This window comes from Phoca vitulina, unplaced genomic scaffold (genome assembly GCF_004348235.1).
Source record: "Phoca vitulina isolate PV1807 unplaced genomic scaffold, GSC_HSeal_1.0 scaffold9, whole genome shotgun sequence".
NCBI classification, from domain to species: Eukaryota; Metazoa; Chordata; class Mammalia; order Carnivora; family Phocidae; genus Phoca; species Phoca vitulina.
In genome coordinates, this window is record NW_022589712.1 from 13,265,908 (window position 1) to 13,290,760 (window position 24,853).

Sequence of the window (24,853 nt, forward strand, 5' to 3'; positions counted from 1 at the left end):
TTAACTAGCTGGGCATTCCACCGCACCCTGTTGATGTCCTCTATGATGTCATGAGGGTGGCGGCCGTCAACATTGCAGCCCACAGACTGGGCAGTCCCCAGGATTTCTTTAATGGTTCCAGAGAGTTCTCTGGCTAAAGATCGGTGTCGCATCTGTCGGGCAATATTGACAATCTCATCAAAAGTGGTATTTCCACTGTGCTTAATGTTTTTCTGCTTCTTTCTGACTCTTGGTGGTTCCTTGAGGGCTTTGATAATCAGGGCAGAGGCAGAAGGTACCACTTCAATCTGGGCCTGTCTGTTCTGAATGGTCAGTTTCACTGTAATTCTTAGACCCTTCCAATCACCGGTTGCCTTGGCGATGTCATCACCAACCCTTTTTGGAGACAGACCCAGCGGGCCGATCTTCGGGGCCAGGGCAGACGTGGCACCTACTTGGCCACCGGTGCACCTCAGGTACACGACTTTGATCTCGTTGGGGTCGAACTTAGGCGGCGTGGCGGAGGTGGCTGGTGTCGGATGAACCCGGATTCCGGATGACCGAAGAAAGTTGCACCTTTGCCTCCCCGAGCCGAAAGCCAAAATGATTCTAATAAGTTCTTAAGGAATAGAGTATTGCAATCTTATACAAATGACTCTAAAAGAACAGAAAAAGAGAGAAGTCCTAATTTATACGTTGAATTCAATAGAAACTTGATGTCCACATCAGACAAAATTTTAAGCCTATCTCACTCAATAAAGATGCAAAATTCCTAAACAAAATGTTAGTGAATAAAATCTATAACAGAGGGGCACCTGGGTGGCTCAGTCAGTTAAGCATCTGCCTTGGGCTCAGGTCATGATCCCAGGGTCCTGGGATTGAGCCCCGCATCGGGCTCCCTGCTCTGCCGGGAGCCTGCTTCTCCCTCTCCTTCTGCTGCTCCTCCTGCTTGTAATCTCTTTAAAAAATCTTTTAAAAAATTTATAAAAATTTAAATATATAAAAAAAGAACATATCATGACAAGCTGAATTTATCCCAAGAAGGCATAAGTGTCCAGAAATATCTTCTACCATATTAACATATTAAAAGGAAAAAGACATGTGACCATATTAATACATGTATGAAAAACCTTTGATGAAATTCAACATCCACTCATGATAAAAATTCTTACCAAAATAGAAAGTAAGGCTTCCTTTATCTGACAAAAGACTTCTGACATAAACTGAAAGCAAACATTTTGAATGGTAAAGTACTTTAAAAAATTGTTTTAGGAATAATACAAGAATAATACAAGATTACTATTACTACTGTAAGACAAGAAAATAAAATAAAAAACATGAAGATTAAAAAGGAATAAACAAAAATGTAATTATTCACAGATGTTCTATTATTATATATAAAACTCAAAAGTTACTTTCAAATTGTTAGAAGAAATAAGAGATTTCATTAACATAGCTGAATATAATGTCAATGTATAAAAATTCATTGCATTTCTATACACCAGAAATTAAGTTGGTAAAATAAAATGCCATTTGAGGGGCACCTGGGTGGCTCAGTCGTTAAGCGTCTGCCTTCGGCTCAGGTCATGATCCCAGGGTCCTGGGATCGAGCCCCACATCAGGCTCCCTGCTCATGGGAAGCCTGCTTCTCCCTCTCCCACTCCCCCTGCTTGTGTTCCTGCTCTCGCTGTGTCTCTGTCAAATAAATAAATAAAATCTTTAAAAAAAAAAAATAAAAAATAAAATGCCATTTGAAACTAATATGTAAATCACTTAGATTTAAGTCTAGCAAAGGATATGTGAATCCTGTATGGAAAAAAAATGTAACCGTTCCTGTAACATTGTCAAGAAAATAAATGGAGAAATGTATTGTGGCTTAGGTTAAAACAATATTGATTTTTCCCAAGTTGATCTATCAGTTGGATACAATTCACAGCAAAATTTCAATTCAATGGGTATTATGCCAAGCGAGATAAGTCAATCAGAGAAAGACAATTATTATATGGTCTCACTGATATGTAGAATTTGAGAAACAAGGTAGAGGATCATAGGGGAAGGGAGGGAAAAATGAAACAAGAGAGAGAGACAAACCATAAGGGACTCTTAATCTCAGGAGACAAACTGAGGGTTGCTGGAGTGGAGGGGGGTAGGAGGGATGGGGTGGCTGGGTGATGGACATTGGTGAGGGTATGTACTATGGCGAGCGCTGTGAATTGTGTAAGACCGAGGAATCACAGACCTGTACCCCTGAAACAAATAATACATTATGTGTTAATAAAAAAATTTTAATGGGGTTAAAATTTCAATAGAATATGTGAATGAAATTTGACAAGCTATTTCTAAAGATAGTTATAGGAATTGCCCTACTGACCACAAAACCTTTATAAAGATACAGTAGTTAGGTATGTGTGGCATTGGACTTAATAAGAGATAAGCTGACAAATCATACGAACACAATAGGTATGAAGAGTAGAATTGTAGAAGAGGGAAAATTGAATAGACAGTGTTGTGAAAATAGACTGGAAATGAGGAAAACTGAAATTAGATCTCAGATCATATACAAAAATGGATTTCAGTAGATTAAGGTATTAAATGTAAAAAGCAAAATGAAAACTTCAGAAAAAATGTAAGCTGAACCTGTATGAACTTTGAGTAGTAAAAATAAAAAAAATTTATAAAGTGATAATAATAAGTAAATCATTTAACAAATTTCCCTAAATTAAATTTAAGAACTCTGTTCATGAAAAGACATCACTAGAAAAAGTAAAAAGTAAGTTACAGAGTGGGAGATGACATTTGAACACTTTCTGATCAAATTCAGTAAAAATTAATTTATTCACAAGAGACCTGGAGAATAAGGCAATACTTATTAAAAGGAAATTGAAAGAGTAGAAAAATAAAATCAACAGATAAAAACTTCAGATAAAAAACAAATAAAAATATTTACACCAAAATTGCAAAATATCTGAAAAAGAAAAATAATATAAAGACTATATATCTGAATCTTTGACATATAAATGGAATAAAATAACTATAACTAAATAATCAAGAAAAATGAAAGGGAAAGATTAAGCAGTCAATATAAGAACTTAGAAAAAATAAAATTAACCTAAAGAAACCAAAGGAAGAAGCAAATAAAAATAAAAGCAGGATATAATAAATAAAAAAAAATCATTAGAAATAATGAATAAATCTTGTGCTGGTTCTTTGGGGAAAAAAAAACAAGACCACAAACCTGTTAGCAAAACCAATCAAAGAAAAGAGAATAAAAATGATAATGAGGAAATAATAAAAGATAAAAAAAATTAAGGATGGAAAAGAAATGGTTCTATCCATACTATGCATTTTAATTTGACGAAATACATTTTCTACAAGCATGTAAATTGCCCAAATTGCCCCTAGAAGTGTTGAAATAATAGAACAAAATGTTATTTATTTTGTGCCACACACTGTTCTAAGAGTTTTACATACCTAGTTATTTTAATCTTTACAACAACCTTATGAGGTAGGCACTATCAGAACTTTTATCATTCCTATTCTGCAATGAAGCCATGGAGGCACAGAAAGACAAGAGATTTGCCTAAGGTCACACAGCTTGTAAGGGATAGAAACCAAGATTCTAAACCATGGGCTTTGGCACCAGAGTCCACGCTTTCGGCCAATTTACTTCATGCCTTTAAGAAAACATAAGCCAAATGCCACAGAAGAAAATGGGGATTGCTTGTCACAGTGTTACTTCCTGAAAAAAAGCCCCAAGCTACAGAGAGGCAATTCTACCTTGCTTGGAATGAGATCTCATCAATATTATTTGTCCAGTCCCAGAGGATAGAAACAGAAACAATTTCCAATTTATGCTATGTGGCAAGCATAGCGTTCATATTAATGCTCCCAAAATACAGTGCATTAAAGTAGATCAGGAAGCCAAGATCACATATGGATGAGTATACAAACATTCTAAGCAAACAGAACTCTAAGCAAACAGAATGGAGCAACACATTAACAGCATAATAAACTGCATTTTTATTCTAGTTATAAAATGGAGTTTCAGCACTGGGAAATCTGGTAATATAATTCACCATCTAATACGTTAAAATGAAGCAATTTTACATACACAGAAATGCTAAAAATAAAGTTGACAAAGATTATTATATGTGATTAGAAAATGTTCTTAAATAATGTTCTGGAGCAGAACATTCATTCACACTGATAGTCTGTAGGCAATAACTTTAGTATTGTGGTACTCCAGGCCATGTTCTCCTCTAAACAATTGATAAAAAAGCCAGAGAAATGAAGTTAAATATTGAGAAAAAAGAGAACAAGCCCAAATGTGATTCTGCTACACACTCATGAGAATGCCTATAATTAAGCAGGCCAACAGTACAAAATCTTGGCAAAGATGTGGTGCAATTAGAACTGTAGAGCAATTTGGAGTGTAAATTGGGACAATCACTTGGTAAACTAAATTTGCAATAACTATTCCTAATAAATATACACACAACCCTGGACCCAGACATTTTATATATACTTACATGTGGGTTATATAAATTCATTCAAGAGAGATGAGTACATATATGCACTCAAAGACATATGTATAAAATATGTTTGTGAAATTCTTTGTACAAAATATAACAGCTTATTCATAACAGTCCCAAACTGGAAACAACCCAAATGCCTATCAATAGTAGAATGGAAAGATACGACATGCTATATTTATTCAATGAAGAACCACATGCTACAAACTAGAACCATTGCTACCTGCAACCACAGGCATAAATCTCACTGTCATAATATTGAGTGAAGAAAACTAGACAAGAGTACATAACCTATGATTCCATTTATATGAAGTTGAAGAACAAACAAAACTAATGTCTGGTTGTAGAGGGGTTGCTGTCTGGGTGTGGGGGATAGGGGTGAAGAGTGGGTTTTGGCTGGGAAAAGACACAAGGGAGGCTTCTGGAATGCTAGAAATTTTTATATCTTGATTTAAGTGGCATTTACAAGGGTTTATACATATATAGAAGTTCATAAATATTTGTCAAGCTGTACACTCAAAATCTGGGCCCTTTATAGATCTTTGACTGCAACAAAACATTGAAAAATAAAATAAAAAATAAAACATAGAGGCAAAATTTGTGGGTTTTGAATACAACAGAAGGAAAGATTTCTGTTATGCAAATAGCATGGACGAAATTAACAGGTCACAGGTTTGGAGATGATTCTGATACAACATACAACTAAAAAGCATTCTTAACATTTATAAGAAATCTTAAATATATAATAAATTCTTTCAGTTTAGACAGAATAAGATAAGAAAATCTCTAGTTAGCCAAGAAAAGATGTAATAGGTCAATTACATTCACAGAAAGAAACATGAATACCTAAAAGGTAAAAATTATTCAATCTCAATAGTGAGGAAAATTATCAAATTAAAAAGCAATAATGACATGCAAATCTTTTGCCATCAAAACTAAAGTCAGATATCAGTGTGGAAAACTAAATCTCTTCCTGCTTCTGAAATATAAATAGGTTTAACTATTCTGCAGAACAATCTGTAGTGGATTTGTGTATGTCCGTATGTCACCATTCATTAACTCTGTTTCTTGAGATGTACTTCTGAGAAAAAACACTGTACATATCAATGAAGCAATTGTCCAACATTGCTAGTAAAATCAGAGTGACCATCAGCAGGGACTGGGAAGGTAAGACTTTGGGAAGGTAAGACCTTTGCAGGCCCTGCACGCCCTCTCCCTCCCCAACTCTTCCAAGGCCGGGCACACCCACTGCCGCTGCCAGCATTCGGGGCCCAGGCATCCGAATACTTTGATGGAATACTTTGCCACAGTGAAAAAGAAAAACCCAAAACTTCTCTATCTACAGGAAGCAAGATGGAGGAGTCAGAAGTATTTTCAATGAAAATTTTGAAGCAACACAAAGAGGTGAATAACCCCAAACCATTCTATAAATTGTGTTCACATAATTTATGGTGACATGATGGGTTGGAGGAAGGTGAGATGATATTAGGGATGATATACCAAGGGATAAAACGAAGGAAAATTAAAGCACTTGGAAATACATTTAAAAAGAAAAATACAAGAAACAAGCACTAGGGCATGCCACAAACTGACTGATGGCTCCAATTCCATGCACCTGAAGTCCAAAAGAATAAAATAACCTCCCAGAAAACACAACAAAATAACCTAAACTATTTTCTATTTCCTTCACATTGCAATTCATGCAGCTAAATCATATCAAAAATGAACAAATTGGACAAGGCAAGAATATCATTTGTAATATACTTTGTTGCTGGAACTTGTTGAAGTTCAATCTATGCTTAGCTTATGTAATATTCTCTTAGTTTTGTTTTTTTTAGATTTATTTATTTTAGAGAGAGAGAGAGAATGAATGGGGGGGAGGAGGGGAGGAGGGAGAGGAGAGAGAGAATATCAAGCAGACTCCCTGCTGAGCATGGGAGCCCGACTTGAGGCTTGATATCAAGACCCTGAGATCATGACCTGAGCCGAAACCAAGAGTTGGATGCTCAACCGACTGAGACACCCTGGCACCCCAGTTTTGGGGTTTTCAATTAAAATTAAAATGTCATTAAATATGTTGCAGTTTGAAAGATAATGCCATGTGAATTTTCTGATTTCTAAAGATCCAGGTGTCGGAAAAGTTAACCAGATTTATTTTTACTAATTTAAATCTGTCCGTCTAGCTATGATAATGTAATTATATTCTTTTTTTTGGCAATTATATTCTTTAGAGAAATCTACAGTAATAGTCCTATTAGCTAGTCAAATTTTGTATAAGACAATAAACTGAGAGTATGCTTGAATAATAATCTTCAGATTGGTGTTACTTTAAGTAATTTGTGATTTCCTCAGTGTACAACTTTTCGTATTGTTACAATAGGGAAATTGTGTTGCTAAATAATGTACCTACTTAAGCTCTAATTTAATGTATGATCAATTCTGGCAATTCTACTTGTTTCACCTGAAAAAACCCACAATTTTATTGATATTATTAATACCATATTAAAACACTGAAAATATTCAAAGTACTGTACAAATTTCAACTATAATCATCACAGTTTTCATCCTGCATTCTAACATGTTAAACTTGCAGGCAAACTAGTTCTAGGCTCATTTTGTTAAGTAAGGAAAAGCCAGAGTCATGATGAATTGCAAAAAGCCATTATTTTAGTGCAAATCTGCAGGTGTTTCTGATCTGTAGATCAACAGGTCACACACTGGAGATGGCTAATATCAACACAACATATCCATACTTTGCAATTGTGCCATTTTTGTTTCGCCTTGAGAAAATCAACGTCTATCTCTAATGCTGGGAGTGGCAACTATGGAGCAAATTCCCTGATTTCAAATCCTAATTCCCCACTTAGCAGTCTGTGTCACTGTGCGTAAGACATTTGATCTTTCTGTGCCCCAGTTTACTCTTGTGTTAAATTGAGCGAATGTCATTATGACCTCCTGTTTGCGTCTAGTTAATTAGTGCCCAGAATATTGTGAAAAGAGTCAGAGAGCCCAACAATATGGAGCTTAGCCAAACACATCTCCCTGCTAGGTGCCTCTGCCTTAGCCAGGAGCTCCCCCAGAGCTCTTCGGAACAGGACTGTGATACACCCAAGTTTTCTGCAGCTGATGGGCACTAAGGACTTCATTGCCACACACCGGTCAGTGTCAACCACCTTGACAACTTCTTTAGCTGTCAGCTGCAGAGTATGCTGCTGCCCATCAGGAACAAGGGGTTTGTATGCTGTGAGGAGGGGTGGTGTCTCCAGCACCCAGGGGTTCATGCATGCAGTCCTAGGTTGATGTATGGAGGTAGGCAGGGGCTCTTGGTGGGTGCACTTGCCCCAATCTCTGAATTTCTGTTTTTACATGTTATCAGATACTTTTATCCTTTTGTGGTTGATATATCCCTTTTATGATGTTTATGCTAGCTAAGAATATTGTTCTAACAATGCATGGATATTCTATAAATTAAACCTACATCAGTAATTTGAAATAGTTGAGTTGACAATGTTGAACTGGGTTTCAAAATTCATCCCCATTTCCATAATCAATTTCAAAATTAATTTGACAGTGAAAGAAAAAGAAGAGCTATTGGAGTCTTCACATATAATTTCCACTATGGTAATTTTATTTTTTCTGCAAACTTACTGTGAATAAAATTTTATTGATAATCACATAAAAACTTGACTATATCCTCATGTAAAAGCCTTGACCAGGAGCTTCATCTTACCATCTCAAGTACAAGATCTGATATTAAAAAGACATGTTTACAGAAACAGTTCAAATTTCTCAGTTACATTTTTGAAAAGCTGTAATTTGAATGTTTTATAGAAATTCATCATGTGATACATGACTGAACACATTGTTTTTCTAATTATTAACTAATATAAAAAAGTAACAATTTTTTTTCACCAAAAACCATATAGATGTCACCAGTATGACCAAATCTCTGGTATTCACCCCATTTTACCACAGAAATATTATTTTTCTTGTGTGTCATGGTGTGAATAATTTGGGGGAGTACTTAACTAAAGTATGGTATAAACTCAAACTGGAATGAAAAGAAAAATTAAACTTATATTATTGATAAGGGAAAATGTCCAGGCATGGTAGACATTACTAGTTCTCACCAATATTCCTGGGCATTTGGTAGAATGCACTTCCCATCTTTCTCAAGGTTAGGTATGAACAATTGACTAGAACTACATGTTGTCATGTGAACAAAAATGACATGTATCACTTTTGATGTGAACTTTCTTCTTTCTTTTTTCCTGCCGTGGCAACTAGCACCATTTGAAATGGTAGAACTATGTGGAGTAAAGTAGCTGTCCCCAAATCCAATGACCTGAAGCAAATCTTAACATTTATGTGTGAGTCCACTGATCATTGAAGGTTATTCCCTATCCCTTAGCATAAGCCTAGCTTACCCTGCCAAACTCACCAAAATATTAAATAAAAAATAGATTGAAAAATGAATGGGGCTTATTTCCAAACCATATTAAGAATTATTCAAAGAACATAAAAAGAGATAGGTGACCTAGTAAAATTATAGGCAAGTGTCTTGGACAGAAAAGAGGATACACAGTGTTCAATAAATATAGAAAAAGGTGATTACAGAAATGTAAATTAAAACATAATGACACATATATCAGAATGGATAAATTCAACATACTGACAGTACCAAGTGTCGATAAGGATACGAAGCAATGGAAATGCTGACAGAAATGTGAATGGGAATAACCACTTTGCAAAACTGAGGCATTATCCACTAAATTTGAGTGTACTTTGTCCCAACGACTCAGCTATTTCACTGCTCTGATTTCTACAACCAGAAATCCACGTAAAAGAGCCAAAACCTGAACACGAAAGTAGAATAGATAGTTAAATGGTGGTATATTAATATAGTGGTAACCATTCATCCATAAAGGAAAACAAATGACAGCAAGACATAATTACACAGATAAATATCATAAACATAATATTGACTCAAAGAAGCCATATCTAGAAGAAGAGGTACTGTATTTTTCCTTTGCATAAATTTCAAAAGCTTGCAAAAGTAGCCATTTTGTTAAAAGTCAGGATCATGTTATATGTGGGGAGAAGATAGGGGTAGTGACTGTGAGGTAATTCGGGGGGTTTGGGGTATGATATTACATCTTCTCTGGAGTGGTGGTTGCCAGGATGTTCATCTTGTGATAATTCACTGAGATGAATATTTGTTCTGTATATGTTTCCTGTGTGTTTGTAATACTTAAATAAAAAGAGTTAAAGGGACTATTATTAAGGCAAAATCTCTGATAAATACGTGTGTAGGCAAACAAAATAACCTGAGAGTATATATTTCAAAAATTTCATTTATAATTTTCTTAAACTATTATATCTCTTTTCACTTTTTTCAGAAGCATTAAATTTAATATACTATGTTTATAATACTGTTTTAAAAATCTCTACATTTCTGTTTTATTTAATGACTGGTTAACGATTTTTTAAAAACTGTTTTACTGTATCATCAGTAATTTTATTTCACCTTTATTTAAAAAAATAGTAAATTTGGCTGGGAAACTAAGCCACTGTTTTTGTTAGTTTCTATTAGAAAGTACATTCTGAACTATTAAGAGTAAACAAACTTTTAAAATGTGAAATCTCTGGTAACTTGAAGCCTTTGCTTTTAAGAACGTGTTTATGTGAATATCTCCCACAGTTTGTGCCACAAGAAGGCAGTTTGGTTAAATGCATACAAGTGCACATAAATGCATATTTTATTGTTATTTTTTTAAATTAATCTCTCTGCCCCACGTGGAGCTTGAACTCATGACACTGAAATCAGGAGTTCACACTCTACCTACTGAGCCAACCAGCACCCCCGTATATGCATATTTTACATTTTGTTTCTCTTTCTACATTACTTAGTGTGTGCATGGTGATTTTTTATTGTCTTAGGGCAAATTTTGTCATAGAAGGTTATAACTAAAGTAATAGTTTCTAAAATGTGTTTTGTGAGGATTAATCCTGAGAGGTTTTATACACACACACACACACACACACACACACACATCTTGTTTTCAAATATATCTGGAAGTAAGGTACACTCTAGCTCCCTTAGGAAGTTAACAAGGCATATGAAAATGTTTCGGACTTTAAGTAGTCTTGCAAAAAACAAGCATTCTTTGTTAACATTAACACATTCTTCCTTAAATTTATTTGAAATTCTCCAACATTCCCACTCTATGAAATCCTGGTTTACCTCTAAGTCATAACTGACTGGCCCACATTCTTAATGCATGATGCACTGTTTTGTTCTCTGACTGAGAGACATCTGTGTAATTCCTTGGCATAAATTTGAATAAAATGGAAATGATTTTTGCCTTTTACCTTTCCTTCACTCAAATACCTTTGTTTTCTTCAGTTTTACTCTTACTGGTAAAATTAGGATGCGGTCTGAGGCAAACGATTGAATATGTTGTTTTATCTCATTTGCTTCTACAGCCAAGTGATCACAGCACCTCTCTCGCCCTGTACCACTGACTCTCCTTGCAGGCAGCGCTCACCCTGCAGCCCATACAGCCTTTCTCAGGGGTGGTCTATTATCTAAAAGGGGGCTTCCCTCCTCTCTTCTAACCCATTACAACTTCCATTTTCTGGGTGTAGTTGCTTGGAGAAAGTCATTTTCACAATTCCACACAGTGAGAGATAGCCTAATGCATTTCTCTCTCTTAAGATTGGAGCTTTTTTTTTTTTTTTTTTCTGGCAAACAATGAGACTAAGTAAGGAATTAGAGCTGATAAAGTAATCAAGTGCATTTCATCCAGAAAGAACACGGGGAGATATCATGTAGAAGGGATAACCTCCAATCTTGTGTAAGTTCTGTACCAGCTCCCCTGGGTCCCGGAGGCGTTGGCTTGGGCAACCGGGCCCAATTCCCGTAGGTAGATTTCCGCTTCCACTTATACTCCCTACAAGGATTGGAACTATGATCTAGAGCTCATCTGGGGGGCAGCCCATGAGTTAAGGATGATCTTTACATTTTTAAATAGTAGAAAAGATATCGAAAGAAGAATATTTTGTGGTGCATAAAAAATATGAAATTTAGCTTTTGGTGTCCACCAATAAAGTGGACTAGAACATGGCCACTGTCATTTGTTTACTTGGAGCCTCTGGTTGCTTTCAGACCACAGAGTTGAGTAGTTATGCCACACTCCATATGGCTTCCCAAGCATAAGGTGTTTACAATCTGGTTCTTCACATACAAGATTTGCCTAACCTAACCTGGAAGACAGAAAAACACCCACACAGAACTGCAGCAGCAAGTTACCACTTCCTGATCTCGAATAACACTATGTGTCTCTATGTTCACACTAATAGGGAACTTCTTCATTTGCTTTTTGAGATCTTTAAGACTTTATATTTTAAATTACCAAAGTAACACTTTGTTTATACAAAAAACCCCCAAAGAGTTAAGAGATTCTTTCAGAAAAAATTGAAATATTTTTACCAAACCTGTAAAATCTCTCTACCAGAAATAAGCACTATTAACAGTTGGTCTATATATTCCACAAGTTGCTCTATGATTAATCAAACAGAAACAAACATGTATAGAATATGGGTATTGGGTTGTGTGTGCATTTAAGAGCTATCCACTATATGTAAATCTGCAGCTTAAAGGGCAGCCCCTGATAGATTTTCCACAACTCATTGTTTTTAGTAGTTCCTTGTAGCTTCTAGTTGGATATACCATAATTTATGCAGCCATCCACTTGTGGACACACGTGCATTTGACTTGCAGTATTTAACCCATCCGTGGTAGACAAAGTTACATACAAATCCTTACATAACAGAGATTGATTTCTATAAGACAGAATCCAATGTTGGATTGCTGTACCAAAAGATTTATGTCATTAAAAAATCCAATTTTCTTATTACTAATACAAAAAAGATAAACACTCTTCTAAGAATGCTAAAAGAAGTTTAAATATTTTTATGACATCTTGTTTTTTAAGAAAGACTCAGTCTCAGTGAGAGACTATGGACTCTGAGAAACAAACTGAGGGTTCTAGAGGGGAACGGGGTGGGGGCGATGGGTTAGCCTGGTGATGGGTATTAAAGAGGGCACATTCTGCATGGAGCACTGGGTGTTATACGAAAACAATGAATCATGGAACACTACATCAAAAACTAATGTAATGTATGGTGATTAACATAACATAATAAAAAAAAAAGAAAGACTCGGTATTGTAGATATGTCAAATCTCCCTATCTTTATTAATTTATAAATGCAGTGTCCCTCTTTGATTTATGTAACATTATCTGCTGTGAATTCAACATTATTATTGCTATTATTATTATTTATTTTAATGTTTGAAACTTTTTATTTCAGAGAACAAACCCATCTTTATTTCTTATATATATATATATATATATCTACTTATTACCTAACTACCAAAAATTCAACCTTATTATTATTGTTAAAATTTCATATTCTTTTTGTTATTACCTGCTTGACTTAACGTTTTACCCTTTAACTATAATCTGAGACACTTGGTTTTAATTGTCTCACTTGTAAAAAATGCATAGCTTGTTTTAGTTTATGCAATCAGGTATGGATCTTTGTTTCAATAGGTGAGTTTATCTTCCATTTCAAATTCCTGATAAAACTGGGATAATTAGTATTAAGTTTTAAATCTCACCTTATTTTCTGTTTAGAGTGTTTCCTACACTATTTTTTTCTTTTTTCTTTTTGCTAGTTGGATTTCCTTTTTTTTTCTATTTTGTTTTCTGTGGAATGTGTGAGTTGGTATGTGACTATGTTTTTAAGGTTCATTGTCTGTTTTTACTCTTCTATTGGATATCTTTGTATCTATAACACCTAACCTGATCTTTTTGTATAACCACTGTAGGTGCATCTTTATTAATGTCCTATTTTGAAAGATGAGAAAATCAACACAATTGTACTTCTGCCCTCTTCCTTTAACAGATTTCATTTCTTCTCTTGTAATAAGTTTATCTCATTGGCTTACACCATTCATCCTTGATTTATCCATTAGAGGAAGTGACTGTTGAATTTCCTTCAAGAAATATGAGGAAATTACATACATTTGTCAGTTTTTTTTGTGTTACTATCTCACAATTTTTACTTATTAAAATGTTATTTTAGTTTCTCCCAATTTATAGCTTTTATCTTCTGTGATCATATATCCCGTGGTTGCTTAGATTCATTCCTTATTATTAGAATACAGTCAATAATCATAAGCCATCAGACTTGACTATGATATGTCCTCCTATCCCTTGGTTACCTGCATTCTATTGTTGAGTTCTGTTTTTAAGAATGACTCAAGTTACTCAAGAATGACTCCCTAGGTTTCTTTCATTTTTTTGGATTGTATGTCATCCTAGTAGAGGACTCTTAGTCATACTTTCCCTCTGTACTTTGTTACTCTAGCTTAGTAGTTCTGAACTAGAGGACAATTTTGACCCCAGCCTCCACCACAGGGATTGTCTTAGTCCATTCAGGCTGCTATAACAAAATATCTTAAATTGGGTAGCTTCACGGCTACAGTTCTCAACTCCAGTTCTGGAAGCTGGGGAGTATAAGATCAAGACACTGACAAATTTGGTGTCTGAGGAGGACCTGTTTTCTGGTTCATAGAGGGCACTTTCTCACTGTGTCTTCACATATGGAAGGGGGCAAGGGGATATTTTGGGGTTTCTTTTATGAAGGCATTAATCCCCATCATGAGGGCTCCAACCTCATGACCTGATCACCTCCTAATACTGTCACATTGGAGGTTAGGATTTAAACACATGAATTTTGGAAGGACACGTACATTCAGACCATGGCAAAGACATAAGGCATCTGGAGTCATTTTTGGTTAGAGGTCAGTGTACTATGGAATCTTGTAGGTAGAGGCACGGGGCGGCTCTTCCATAACAAATACCTGACCCAGAATATCAGCAGTGCTGAGGTTGAGCAATCTTTGCCTCGTTTCCAGGACTAAATGCACTTGGGCAGAAATATAAAGCCAGCCTGATTCTTATAATATCATTGTAACAGTCACTTGATATTTTTGCACAGATACCCAAAGAATTCATTTTTTCAGCCTTGAGATTTCAGTATTAAATGATCTGCATCAATTTTTACCCAACGTTGTTCTTTGCTCTCCGAATTAGCCCTACTTTTAAGGAGAGGACTTTTTGAAGTCTCATAGAAAAGCCAGGTACTCAGTGCTTTCTCTTCACTTTGGATGGTCAGGGCTACAGCCTCTGTGATCTCCTGAATCTCATTCGGCTAACAACCCCCAGGATCTGTTCTTTGCCTGCCTTGCAGCCTCGCCTTTGGTATGAACAGCTTAGTCTGTGGCCAAAATTGCAAATATGGGTATTTCTTAATCAGCTCTTCTGGGGAGTTCCTACTTTAATTCCAGTCACCCCAGCCTCCTTGGAACCTGATTTCTGTTTCTTCCCCTCTGTGAGGCTGATCCTCCCTCTTTGGACTCTACTTGCCTGGGCCACAGCTTGACAATTGCCATCAGGTGGGCAGCAAAGATGAATGTTGAGATCATTTCTGTGTTTCCTTTCTTTCAAGCATCACAGGTCTTCAGTGCCTGCTGTTCAATGCCTGAAAATAAGTGACTTACGTATTTTGTTTTTAGAGGGTATTGGGTAAATTACTCCATCATGGCTGGAACTGGAAGTAGGTTTTACATTTGAAACTTTGTCTTCCACTTAATTTCACATTTTTGAATTTGTCTCTATGTTTATAGATTGATTGTAAGCTCCAATCACAGGAGAAATAAGTAAATCTCAAAAAGTACAAGACATGGAGAATTTAAAAATGATTTATAGAACAGATCTTAAACATATAGAGAGAATCTGCATCCAAGAAAGATAATATACATTCATTTTTACCACACACAGAACATTCCCAAGAAAATCAATCAAGTACTAGGTCTCAAAGAAAGCCTTAGTATATTCTAGAGCACTCATAGCATACATAACATTTTCTGTTACAATGCAATAAATTTAGGAATCAATAACATTAGTTTAGCTTAAGAAATCCCAACTGTCTGAAACCTAATAAATTCCTTCTGAATAACCTCTGTTTCTTTCTGTGAGTGTTGCTTTAAATATGACATTGCAGCCTCCTTGGTTACTATTTAAAGGTTGCCTTTTTAATTAAATTTACCCTTTACATTGGTAAAACAACATCTTTTTCATTAGATAATATATATCATCTTCAGGTCTATGAAAGAAATTTTAATGATATTCACTTGCTTTGACCAGTTTCCAAACATTACATTAACAATGAGATATAAAGAGCAATTTTCTCAGTTAAAATGGGGAGGAAAAGTTAGCCCAGGGAACGTTTGTGATAGGAGACAAACGTGAATGCATATTTTTACAAAATATTTTTTACAAAAATAATTAAGAATAAGAGGCATCTATCATTTTAAAAATATTAGAATGGATTATTCCAATGATTATTAAGTTACTGAAATTGCCGATCATTTTAATGAATTTTTATGTGCTATGGGAACCGGGTAGTTATTGGAATTGTGCTTGCTGTATCCTAACTGCCTTCAGGATATGTTGAGCTTGATCTTCACTATGATGGAGATTTGGTAATTTCTTTTCTCTCTAGTCTTTCTGAATGCATCACTGGGGTACCTCGTGATGTCCGTCAACACAGAGATATTTACATTTGTTTGTTTGTAGATATCTATCTATATCCATATCCATATCTATATATCTTAATAGTCAAGTCTCTTTAATTCCTGAGTGTCGTTAATGAGACTCTCAATAGTAGCATCAGATATAAAGGGGATATGTTGATATTCAAACCCATTTGCATCCTGGATTTCAGAATGAATGGGAGAATTTTGAATAGTAAAACATTTATCAAGCATTTGTCCAAAATTATTTAGCTCCAAAGTTTGGACAGCAAGATTTCCAGTTGCCAGGGATAATGATATGTAATTGTTTTACACAATGCTGAGCAACATCAGAGGTTTCAGTACAGTTATGACAAAAGTTGACACACAGAGAATTAAATTTCAAGGAAATGTCAGTGATTTATTTTATTAACCAATTTCTGCTGTAGGAAAACTCATACCATGTCAGGATTTATAGTGAAATTAAGTTGACAAAGCATTTAAGGAAAGCCAAGTCTCATGGGTAAAAGAGGCACAGTTCCCAAGAATACATGAAATTCTAATTCACTGTTTCTTTCAGTGTTACCCACTTCAGAATGAATAAAAATCTGACTGCAGAAACATCTCTACCAACTTTAAATTATTGCTCTTACCCATTTTATGGATTAAATTAGAGCCTTAAAATAGCTTGCTCTATCTATCCATCATCTATCTATCTATCTATCTATCTATCTATCTATCTATCTATCTATATCTATCATCTATCATCTATTTATCATCTATCATCTATCTATCATCATCTATCATCTATCTATTATCTATCATCTATCTATCATCTATCTATCTATCTATCTATCTATCTATCTATCTATCTATCATCTATCTATCTATCATCATCACCTATCTATCTATCCATTCATCCAACAGTGATGGACAGTTTGGAGTGCAGTCCTAATCGAAGCTAAGGACATCACAAACTCCCTGCTATTCATTGTTCAGTTGTGAATTATTTTTAAGGCCCTCTCCAATTCTTCTGAAGAACTCCTAATATGACAATTCCTAAAGACTGACAAACTCATATTTTTATGTGAATCTGTGACATAAGATTCTTTTGAACCATTTGCCAACCTTTATTTGAGGAGAAGTATCACTTGCTAAGGAAAAAAGCAATCCATGTGAAATTATCTGGTATAAATATAAATCATCATATTTAGGGTAATATTTATACAGTAAAACTTCTTAGAAGGTAAATAAAATTGGGGAATTATAGAGCTCTGAATGACATAATTATAAAAAGAAGCTTAAGTTTATCTAGTTACTTACATAGAGTATCAGAATTTGTACCTAATTTGTTTCTGCTAGTTAATGACCTCTTAGAAATAAAGTTAATAGATTTGTAGGAAACAAACTGAGGGTTGCTAGAGGGAAGCTGGGTGGGGGATGGGGTAACTGAGTGATGGGCATTAAGGAGGGCATGTGATGTGATGAGCACTGAGTGTTATACTCAACTGATGAATTATTGAACCCTATATCTGAAACTAATGATGTATTATATGTTGGCTAATTGAATTTAAATTAAAAAAAGAAAAATAAAGGGGCGCCTGGGTGGCTCAGTTGGTTAAGCGACTGCCTTCGGCTCAGGTCATGATCCTGGAGTCCCGGGATCGGGTCCCACATCGGGATCCCTGCTCAGCAGGGAGTCTGCTTCTCCCTCTGACCCTCCCCCCTCTCATGCTCTATCTCATTCTCTCTCTCAAATAAATAAATAAAATCAAAAAAAAAAAGAAAAATAAAGTTAAAAATTTAAAAAATTAAAAAAACTGGAATGAATATAGAAAAATCAGAATTTATTTTTTATATCTACATGGACCTTGCTAATATAGGCTTAAGTTCTTTCAAACAGTTTACCTTCTTAAGTTGGTTTGCATTCTTTCCCTCCACTCATAATCTAGTTTACTCTATATTTAGTTTATCATTCATTGTTTTCATAACATAATGCAAAGTGCACAGTAATAGATTCTAAAATACTAGAGTTAAAATTAAGAATGCTTTAGGCGTTACTGTGTATACAAAGTGACCTTGAACAAATGTAGAATATATCATGAATAGATGGTACTGCTATATTTTCTAGTTTATCTGAGGGAAGCAATATTAAATTATTATTAACATTATAATATAATATCATATTGATCTGAATGTCTTTTAGAACTGACCCAGTAATGTGTTCAGAAAAAATTCCATGTAACAAAATATGGCATATAACCATGGCTGCTGGATAAATTATAGGATGACAAATATAATAATATTTATATATTAGATATAATAATATAATGTAATTAATATAATAGAATAATAACAATGGAATCCAGTCAAGCCAATATGCAGAGCCAGCTAACAAAGCTGCTTTAAACTGTATTATTTCTTTAGACACATTAGGAGACTGTTTGAGTGCTTTAAAAATGCAATTTAAGGACTTAATGCAGGCAATTTTTGCTTGCATACATCTTATAATTTTTAAAAGTAATATTTAAATTTTGCAAACTTGAACTTACTATTGTGTTTCCAAGTTCACCTTTTAGAGTGTAAGCACATAAAAGGATAAAATCAAAATACTCCTTCATAAGACTATTTTTCCTCCACATAGGATGAAACCAACTCTCATAAAAATTATATATCTTGAGCAATGTCATACAGCAGGTTAACAGAGTTGATGGGACTCAGACTCAGGTTACCTCTTCCCAATCTTTGTGCCTTTCCCATAATAGAATGATACATATAAAAGACAGAAGATTTTGTAATTTCAGGGATAAGTCTGTGCTCAAGAGTTTATTAAAAATTATTTGATGGAGGGGTGCCTGGGTGGCTCAGTCGTTGGGCGTCTGCCTTCGGCTCAGGTCGTGGTCCCAGGGTGCTGGGATCGAGCCCCGCATCGGGCTCCCTGCTCGGCAGGGGGCCTGCTTCTTCCTCTCCCACTCCCCCTGCTTGTGTTCTCTCTCTCTGTCAAATAAATAAATAAAATCTAAAAAAAAAAAAAAATTATTTGATGGAGGGCATGTGTTGTGATGAGCACTGGCTATTATACGCAACTAATGAATCTTTGAACACCACCTCAAAAGTTTATGATATACTATATGCGGTGTAACTGAACATAATAAAAAAATATTTTGATGTTTCAGGTCTATGCAATCACTCCATACCTCCACCCATCTGAAAACTCCAACTAGAAGTTGCGTTAAGGAATTAACTTCAGCCAAGTTGAAGCCAATGAATTGTTCTAGTATTTTCTTGAGAGATGAGCGGAAACTAATATTTATTAGGAGTCCAGAGTTCAGGAAGAATGGGATTGTTATGTCATTTACCAGCAGCTAGCAGGAGACTACTTAGAAATTAAATTTCATTCCAACTTTCATCTTTATTTGCCTACTTATTTGACGAACATCAAATCCATTTTCACTTTTCCCTGGTTTTCAATGCACAGCTTTGATAGGCTTGTTATTCCTCATGATTAAATGATCATATTTTGGTGTCCTGTCTTGTCATTTATTTCATTCTTTATATGGCATCTCTAATTCTTTTGTCTATTTCTGGCAGCCTGACTCTTCATGTTTGAGGCTTTCAGTCACTACAAATTATTGGATGATTTTCCATTTGCTGCCACATTGCAGCATAAAGACTGCAGAGAAAATTGTATAGTATTTCTAATTAGTAGCTCTTTTGAGGGAGCAAGAGAACTTGAAGGAGGAAGATCCCTAATCTTGGCAAGATCTAATATAGGGGACAGCTGAGACAGAGTCTTCTTAGAAGCTCACTTAGCAAATTGTGCTGTTAAGTACTTTACATTGGAATTTCACCTTTGCAAGGAAAGTTGCGTTAAGACTACCTATGTAAATCATTCATATTATGCTCCTATTCCTGCAGTGTACACCATGTGGTCCCTTCGTCAGGGAGGTGGGGACCTTCAGTGCTCATGACATGAGCCAAAGGCGGATGCTTAACCGACTGAGCCACATAGGAGCCCCAGAGATTTCTTCCTTCCTTCCCTCCTCCCCCCTTTCTTCCCTCCTCCCCCCTTTCTTCCCTCCTCCCCCCTTCCCTCCCCTTCCCTCCCCTCCCCTCCTTCCTTCTTTCCTTCCTTCCTTTTTTGCTCTCTTGGTCTCTCTTTCTCTTTCTTTTTGCCAGATTTATCTTCTAGTAATTTTCTACTTTTAGGCTTTCTAAAACTTACAAACTTTCTCTTTTATTTTAATATTTCATCTTTATTAAAATCATATAACTTGAAAATTTTTTATGTGTTTATTATAAAAAAGTAGAAAATAAGCAAAATGAAGAATAAAATCACCTGTAATACCACCACCAGAGAGAACTATTGTTACCATTTTGATGTATTTTTAAAAGTGGATTGTGATATAATCATCTTTTATTCACTTAACATATTTTGTAAGTATATTTATAAGTTGCTAAACTTACTTCTATATTATATTAAAGATAAATTACATCCATTAGATATTTCATCATTATTTTCATCAATCTTTATTGTACATTTTTGAATAAAATACTTATGATTTCATTATAGCAATTTTCAAGAAATAAGGAGGAACATTTTAAGACTTTGTGAAACTAATTCTAAGTCATCTATAATACTAACTCTGTATCTTTTGATTATACATATAATGTTTATCTTACAGTAAAAATGTGGTAAAAGCTTATATTTATTATAGTCATTATTATTTCATATATGTAGTATAGTAATAAATACTATTGCAAAAACACTAAACAAAACTCCTTGAAGGTAGAAACCATGTAAGACTCATCTCTGGGACCTAAGTGCTTAGCTAAAGCCTGGGGTGTGATGGGTCTACATTTTTGTTTAATGAGTGATTGAACATGAATGAAACCTTACATTTGGGAAAATAATATGAATTTAGGATTCCTAAATCACTGTTTTCTCTTTCTATATTTGATATAAAAATTAGTACAGAATAAAATTATCAGGAACATTCATCAAATTATCTGAAATAGTTTCATTTTTTTCTTAATTGAACTCATAGCGAGGAATATAATCAGTATTGAAAATTATCTTCTGCTGTTTTCTCCTAATGAGGATAAAGCAGAAATGGACATGACATAAGACATCAGAATGTCGTATGTTGGCAAAAACAATCACCAGGTGTTTTGAGTCAGTTGTAGTTCAAGATCATACCAAGAAGACACAGAAGTCACTTCCTAAGCTCTTTTCTGTTAACAGTTTTAGTCAAATCTGTAATTGGAAAAGGATTTTGTTTCTAATATGTCTGATGCAAATTTGGGGAAATTAATGAGTGATAAATACAAATTAGGCAGTAGGTATTTTTTAAAAATACAACTTATTTTTTATTTCCCTTTACCAAAGTAACATTGAAGAAATTATAGATAAGAAAAAAGATGACAGAATCTTTCCTAACATATTGCTTCACCTTTCCAACTTCTTTGCTAATATGTCTATATAAATGGGATAAAAATATCATTTTGTGGGGCGCCTGGGTGTCTCAGTCAGATAAGCATCTGACTCTTGGATTCAGCTTAGGTCGTGACCTCATGGATTGTGCGATAGAGCCATGGGGCTCCCCGCTCAGCAGGGAGTCTGCTTGAAGATTCTCTCTCTTTCCCTCTGCCCCTCCCCCATTCAAGTGCTCTCTTTCTTCTCTCTCTAAAAATAAATAAATAAATATTTTTAAAAATATCATTTTGTATCTCTAACTGGATGTTATAAAAGATACATTATATTAAGAAGATAATTTGGAAAGTTACTATCTTTTTCTCTTTAAGTAATGGTGATGCCAGAGACATAATACAAAAATCAGTGTATTTTTGGAAAGTATAATGAAAGAATAATTGTTAATGAATTTAATACTTATGTAATCAATATATGTTCTTTTATAATAGATTATTGGAGCAAAAGAATACATTGTTCAAGCATTGTGTTTCTTTCCTCCTACCTCTAGGGAAGATGGATGGGTAGAGAAGCTGGAATCGTTTTTGTTTTGTTTTGTTTTAAGATTGATTGGTTGATTGATTGATTTAGAGAGTGCAGTGGGGAGGGGCAAAGGGAGAGGGAGATAGAGTCTTAAGCAGACTCTGCTCTGAGCATGAAAGCCCCACACCCGCAGATCTCAGGACCCTGAGATCATGACCAGAGCAGAAACCAAGAGTCAGATGCTCACCTGACTGCCCCCCGCCCCCCACCCAGGAACCTCATGAAGTGGGAATGCTTTTTGCACAGAAGACAGAGCCTGCATCTAAATAGCAACATGAAACAGAAAGTGATGTTGTTTACCCTCAAGAAGTGTAAAGCTATATAAAGAAACCAGTGTCATGTCTGTGTTCCCCTAACCAAGGGTTTATTCTCACGAGTCTATCCAAATATTATTTGTAGAGATGTTTTAGCTCTACTTATCTTTAGTTTTTTTTTTTTAATTTCTCTCAGATATTACAGTTCTCAGTCTGTTTAGCACTTGGCAGGGATTATGGAGCCTAATAAACTGTGTCTAGTTATAGCTTTATTGCTTCTCTATTTCTTCAGTTGGTTGAGTGAAGTTATTGAACCTGCTGATTTTTATGCTCCTGAACAACAGCATCAGAAAGGAAGATCTGCAGTGAAGATTCTAGATCCAGCAGGAGTTATCACATGTACAGTTAGAGTACAGCCTCAGTGCACCCAGAGAAACTATGGTGACACTTCACACCAAGAACTAGAGAACTTTGGAAAACTCAGACACACTTCTGAAGGGTCAACATCAACTGATGTGTAGAATTTGAGACTGAGTTAAAAATGGACTGGCTGAAATCCATGTGGAGGATCATACCTGTTATTTTTGTAACATGTTCTTGGTTCCATGTTGAACTTTTTTTTTTTTTCAAAAAAAGAAGGAGTCAGTTAGCACTTACTTGTTTTCTCCTATTAACTGCTGTTTCTATAAAGTGCATTGGCAGAAAATGTTTCTGATCTTTATTAATTTGGCACAATGTTAATCCCCAGGTCATAGGAGTTGCTGCAATCTACACAGCTAGGGAAGAGAATGCAGAGCTTAAAGGAAAAATAAAGTCGAGACTGTACCATACTATATGTACATGGATGTTAAATGCAGGACGTTAAATCCAAATAATTCTGTCACTGACACTGATTTACATATGGACAAGGGATACAGGGGTAGCAAAGAAGAGGAGGAATTCTGGATGCATTTGAAGAGTTCATCTATTGCTATGGAAACAGATACATCCTAGCAACAGCTGCTTGCTACGTAGCTGACATGCAGAGTTTAAGGCCTTAAACGAGGAAAATGAGCCATGAAGAAATCTTTAGTATATATAGCATTTATATTTTTGAAGGTCTGAAATGAAGAGTGGGAAATTCATACATAATTATGTCAAAGAATAGAAAGTTACAGAAATCGAGGTTTATCTTCTCACCATCAGAGAACCCAGAATATTACTTGTTATATTGTAATAGCTGTTATTATCCTGATTGCAAGACAAAAATGTCACTTATCAGATAGCCAGTGCTCCTTGAACATCTTTTGCTGAGTCTAGAAGATAGTATTCAACCATATTTTAATATACATTCTTTGTTCTTAGCAGTTCTTAGAATCTTATCAGTATAAACTACTTCAAACCTTCTTCTGTAAAAGGAGAAAATTCAGACAATGGCTTAAGATTTTTATTTAAAGCTTGAAAAATATTTTAATAGTATCTTTTTTATTTTAGTGAATAGAATAGTTTTCTGATGCTTAAAATTTTCTGGGTAAGTGTGGCAGTGGTATATTTTACGTGTTTAAATAAACATTTATTTAGATAAAATAAAAATAACCAAATATTTGTCGTAATTTCACATCATTCTCTATGAGAGGGGTATGTGTATGTGTGTCCGTAGCAAATAGTTTCCAGGGAGCAGAGAATATGTTCCTGTAACTTTTTAATATCTGAATGTAGATTCAATACATACCTTGTAGACTTCCCCTTCTCCTATTTCTGGAGCCATCAAAGTTAGTGACACAGCAGTGGAATTAATCATATCGCGATAGACCCTTTTAAGAACCTATGCTGCTCTACTCTTTTACCTATCACTTTTAACTTCCAGAATCATAATTTTAATATTTAAAATATATTCTCATACTAAGCCAGAGGACAGACCAGAAGACAGCTATTGAAAACATGACCTTTTAGAGAGAGCAATTCAGAAAATTATAGTAAATCAGTAGAATTCACTATGTACTTAAATGCCAACACTATTAAGTGTCCATCAGTTACAAATGTCATTTTTTATATTAGTTTCAGGTGCACGATATAATGATTCAACAATTCTATATCGCTCAAGATGCATTAAGAACCTCCAAAGCCCCAAATAATCCGTTCTATTTTATTTTAATTTAATTAAATCCCCACTCACACAGGTAACAAAACCAGATATCTGAGAGTCATCCTAGACTTTTTATTTCTGATCTCTTATATCCAATCACTAAGTCTTGTCAATTTTATCTTCATTAACTTTTTTTCCTGAATTACTCTAACAGCCTGCCGCTGTCTGTCCTAACTTCAATCAGTTCTCACAGTTGCTTCCTGAGCTTTCTACACCCAATTCCAGTGATACTCTCTTCTGCTTAAAAATTTTCAATGGCTCCCCACTCCCCTCGTGATAAAGTACAGCTTTTTTCATAGGGTACA

General features: G+C 35.0%; 1 pseudogene across 1 annotated transcript; it reads right to left on the bottom strand.

Annotated features, from left to right (window-relative positions):
- Positions 1–24,203, bottom strand: LOC116634685 (annotated as a pseudogene). Its single transcript, XR_004300019.1, has 3 exons — positions 24,135–24,203; positions 23,626–23,653; positions 1–598 (listed from the first exon to the last, which is right to left on the bottom strand). The product of XR_004300019.1 is annotated as a 60S ribosomal protein L12-like (transcript).
- Positions 24,204–24,853: the final 650 nt, after the last annotated feature.